Source organism: Homarus americanus, unplaced genomic scaffold (genome assembly GCF_018991925.1).
Source record: "Homarus americanus isolate GMGI-L3 unplaced genomic scaffold, GMGI_Hamer_2.0 scaffold50578, whole genome shotgun sequence".
Lineage (NCBI taxonomy): Eukaryota > Metazoa > Arthropoda > Malacostraca > Decapoda > Nephropidae > Homarus > Homarus americanus.
The window spans coordinates 17501-22513 of NW_024748566.1; the positions used below are offsets into that span (position 1 = coordinate 17501).

The following is a 5013-nucleotide window of genomic DNA, read 5'->3' on the forward strand; positions in this document are numbered from 1 at the left end:
TCATATGGCTGCCGCCGCCGCAATATGCGTTCAACTTGTCGATGTATCTGGTATTCTTGCGATTCACATACCGACACGCAGTTTGCTGAGGTCTTCATCGACCCACGAGCCGAGTGATCTCCCGTTAAGAGTTGTGTATTTGCCATTTGGTCTTTTTGCGACTAACCATCACAGGTCGAGTCTCAATGAAAGGGTTTGACAGACATAGCCCAAGTTTGTGGTTTGGGTTTGGCCGGACGGCTTGTTGTTGTTGTCACTTGAATTTCACTCTTTTTGGGTCAAGAGGCTTATTCGCCGGTAGTAAGGAATGGACGGGCAGCCGTCCAAAGCCCCGTCCGTCCTCCTCCTCCTGTCTTCGCGCTCTCGCCCGAGTGTGGTCCCCCTACAGCGTGGTACCTATTTTTGGTGCGGGGGCCGGGATTGTCCTCTTTCGCTGCTGGAGTTGCCAGAGCAGAGCCCGAGACCGCCCAAATCAGGAGAGTAGTAGTTTTAAGAGCGCCCCGTTCTCTTTCTCTCTGTTAATGATCCTTCCGCAGGTTCACCTACGGAAACCTTGTTACGACTTTTACTTCCTCTAAATGATCAAGTTTGGACATCTTTCCGTCAGCTCGAGGCGACGACCCCAGAAAACCCTCGCGGGCAACGGGGCCGACAATCCAAGAGCGCCAGTCCGAAGGCCTCACTAAATCATTCAATCGGTAGTAGCGACGGGCGGTGTGTACAAAGGGCAGGGACGTAGTCAGCGCAAGCTGATGACTTGCACTTACTGGGAATTCCTCGTTCATGGGAAACAATTGCAAGCCCCAATCCCTATCAAGAAAGGCTTTGAACGGGTTACCGCTCCTCTCGGAGGGGGAAAACTCGTTGATATCTTCAGTGTAGCGCGCTGCGGCCCAGAACATCTAAGGGCATCACAGACCTGTTATTGCTCAATCTCGTGCGGCTAGAATTGCCGCTTATCCCTCTAAGAAGAAGTTGCGAACTGGACACCATTTTCTGGAGATCCATCGACTACTTAGTAGGCCAGAGTCTCGTTCGTTATCGGAATTAACCAGACAAATCGCTCCACCAACTAAGAACGGCCATGCACCACCACCCACCGAATCGAGAAAGAGCTCTCAATCTGTCAATCCTTCCGGTGTCTGGGCCTGGTGAGGTTTCCCGTGTTGAGTCAAATTAAGCCGCAGGCTCCACTCCTGGTGGTGCCCTTCCGTCAATTCCTTTAAGTTTCAGCTTTGCAACCATACTTCCCCCGGAACCCAAAGACTTTGGTTTCCCGGAAGCTGCCCGCCGGGTCATGGGAATAACGCCGGCGGATCGCTAGTTGGCATCGTTTATGGTTAGAACTAGGGCGGTATCTGATCGCCTTGAACCTCTAACTTTCGTTCTTGATTAATGAAAACATACTTGGCAAATGCTTTCGCAGTAGTTCGTCTTGCGACGGGCCAAGAATTTCACCTCTAGCGTCCAATACGAATGCCCCCGCCTGTTCCGATTAGTCATTACCTCTGGTTACGAAAACCAACAAAATAGAACCGAGGTCCTATTCCATTATTCCATGCATCACCATTCGGGCCATTCAAATAGCCTGCTCTGAGCACTCTAATTTTTCAAAGTAAACTCTCCGGCCACTCGGGACACTCGACAAAGAGCATCCCTTGGGAGCCGGCGGGGCGGCTGTTCGGAGCGTGACAGTAAATACCGGGCGGTGCACCGTCAGTCCGGAACTGAGATCCAACTACGAGCTTTTTAACCGCAACAACTTTAATATACGCTATTGGAGCTGGAATTACCGCGGCTGCTGGCACCAGACTTGCCCTCCAATGGATACTCGTTAAAGGATTTAAAGTGTACTCATTCCGATTGCGAGGCCTCGGATGAGACTCACATCGTTATTTTTCGTCACTACCTCCCCGTGCCGGGAGTGGGTAATTTGCGTGCCTGCTGCCTTCCTTAGATGTGGTAGCCGTTTCTCAGGCTCCCTCTCCGGAATCGAACCCTGATTCCCCGTTACCCGTTATAGCCATTGTAGGCGCATAACCTACAATCGAAAGCTGATAAGGCAGACACTTGAAAGAAGCGGCGCCGGTGCGGAGACCGTGCGCTCAGCCCGAAGTTATTCAGATTCACCACAGGTGGGTTACGGACCGGGGCCCGACCAGTTTTGAACTAATAAAAGCGCTCTTCCCTTGCGGTCAGAGACCAATTGCATGTATTAGCTCTAGAATTGCCACAGTTATCCAAGTAAGTGGGTTTACAGATCCAATGAAACATAGCTGATTTAATGAGCCATTTGCGGTTTCGCCTTAAATCGGCTTGTACTTACACATGCATGGCTTAATCTTTGAGACAAGCATATGACTACTGGCAGGATCAACCAGGTAGCTGCTGCTGTTGGCGGCGCCTATCACGGCGGCCAAAATAGTGAGAGAGATTGAGAGAGAGGCAGAAGACATTGGGCGAGGGACCGCACGTTGGCCTTAGAGAAATAGCAAACCAGATGATCAGATCTAACTGCACCTTCTCTTGCTATCCTCGGCGCCGGCAGCGCCACCGTGTGCGCCAATCTCCTCCCTTATCCGCTCCTCTTTGCCCCAGCTCCAGCGAGGCAGCCGACATTGGGCGAGGGACCGCACGTTGGCGAATCTCCTCCCTTATCCGCTCCTCTTCTCTTTGCCCCAGCGAGGCAGAAGACATTGGGCGAGGGACCGCACGTTGGCCTTAGAGAAATAGCAAACCAGATGATCAGATCAAACTGCACCTTCTCTCGCTATCCTCGGCGCCGCCAGCGCCACCGTGTGTGCCAATCTCCTCCCTTATCCGCTCCTCTTCTCTTTGCCCCAGCGAGGCAGCCGACATTGGGCGAGGGACCGCACGTTGGCCTTAGAGAAATAGCAAACCAGATGATCAGATCAAACTGCACCTTCTCTTGCTATCCTCGGCGCCGGCAGCGCCACCGTGTGTGCCAATCTCCTCCCTTATCCGCTCCTCTCCTCTTTACCCAGCTCCAGCGAGGCAGCCGACATTGGGCGAGGGACCGCACGTTGGCCAATCTCCTCCCTTATCCGCTCCTCTTCTCTTTGCCCCAGCTCCAGCGAGGCAGCCGACATTGGGCGAGGGACCGCACATTGGCCTTAGAGAAATAGCAAACCAGATGATCAGATCAAACTGCACCTTCTCTTGTTATCCTCGGCGCCGGCAGCGCCACCGTGTGTGCCAATCTCCTCCCTTATCCGCTCCTCTCCTCTCCTCTCATCTTTACCCAGCTCCAGCGAGGCAGCCGACATTGGGCGAGGGACCGCACGTTGGCCAATCTCCTCCCTTATCCGCTCCTCTTATCTTTGCCCCAGCTCCAGCGAGGCAGAAGACATTGGGCGAGGGACCGCACGTTGGCCAATCTCCTCCCTTATCCTTCTCCTCTCTCTCTTTCTTTCTCACTCTCTCTTACTGTTTGTGGGGACGTGGGCTCATGAGCGCCATCGTCGCCCAATATTGGTTCGGTTGTGTATTTCACGGGTGGGAACCGCCATCGTTGTTAGGTGATGGGGTAACCCAACGTGTGCTTTGACGAGTTTTGGCTGCTAAGCTCTCTTTTTAGTATACTCGGCTCCCAGACTGCGCCCTGGTCGTGTTGAACCATGAGCGTTGTCTATGCACATTTAGGGTAGCCGTTTGCGCGTGGAATAGTGCAATGAATCTCGGTCAAGAGACGGTTGGGCGCTGCATTGAAGGCCGGCACAGACGCGAAGACGGGGTGATCAGCCAACGCAAGTCCGCTAAGTTGGGCAGACAGCAAGGCGAAGGGGAGCCCGGACTGAAAGGCCGCAGCATATGCTGTGAAGGAAACTAGTAGGGTGGCGACGTGTGCGCCGAGAGAGAGACGGGGTAAATAATGTCCAAACGGAAGAGAGACCTGGCAAGTGTAATTGATAGAGCGCGAGCCTACTCGCCATAAGCCCGCTCCACTGCCATTCCTCTGATCCAATGAGACTAAAATCTCTCTCCTTCTGCTCCAGCCATTGCATGGCAGGGAAGCGACGGCAATTTTGGTTGTTGTTTTGAATGCCGCGCTTTGCTTCACAGAGGCGCTCCGCTGGGGGGCGGAAGATATTTCACACCGAATATGTGTGTGAAGGCACCCTCTCCCCTTAATATAGTGAAATAGTGCAATCCAGCATACAAGGTCGGACGATAGGACATTCACCGTACCGCACCTCGAGAGTGGATGTTGTTTGTTGGGTAAGGTTAAAACCGGACTGTTCGCAGACAGCCGAATAACCCGGTTCCGGACTAATTGGTGGATGCAACATCATGATGATGCTGCTGCTGTCGCGGAAACCGCAGTGGCGACGTGAGAGAGTAATAATGTTCAATAGGGAGAGCGACCTGGCTAGTGTAATTGATAGATCGCGAGCCTACTCGCCATTAGCCCGCTCCACTGCCATTCCTCTGACCCAATGAGACTATTCTCTCTCTCGCTCTCCTTCTGCTCCAGCCATTGCAGGGCAGGGAGAGGAAATCGACGGCAATTTTGGTTGTTATTTTTGAATGCCGCGTTTTGCTTCGAAGAGGCGCCGAAGCGCTCCGCTGGGGGGCGGAAGATATTTCACACCGAATATGTGTGTGAAGGCACCCTCTCCCCTTAATATAGTGAAATAGTGCAATCCAGCATACAAGAGCGGACGATAGGACAGTCACCGTACCGCACCTCGAGAGTGGAAGTTGTTTGATCGTTTGTTAGGCAAGGTTAAAACCTGACTGTTCGCGAACAGCCGAATAACCCGGATCCGTACTTACAATAGACGCAACATCATCATCATCATGATGCTGCTGCTGCTGTCACGGAAACCGTGGTGGCGCCGAGAGAGTAATAATGCTCAATTGGGAGACAGACCTGGCTAGTGAAATTCATAGAACCCGCTCCACTGCCATTCCTCTGACCCCATGAGACTATTTTCTCTCTCTCTCTCTCTCCTTCTGCTGCTGCTCCAGCCATTGCAGGGCAGGGAAGGG

The 5013-nt window shown here is 53.0% G+C and overlaps 1 non-coding gene and 1 pseudogene across 1 annotated transcript; both read right to left on the reverse strand.

The window, feature by feature from the left end:
* The window catches only part of LOC121880368, a 164-nt pseudogene extending 31 nt beyond the window's left edge, over positions 1-133 (reverse strand).
* A 386-nt stretch (positions 134-519) lies between these two features.
* Positions 520-2384, reverse strand: LOC121880369. Its single transcript, XR_006091521.1, has one exon. It is a non-coding gene; the product is annotated as a small subunit ribosomal RNA (ribosomal RNA).
* Positions 2385-5013: the final 2629 nt, after the last annotated feature.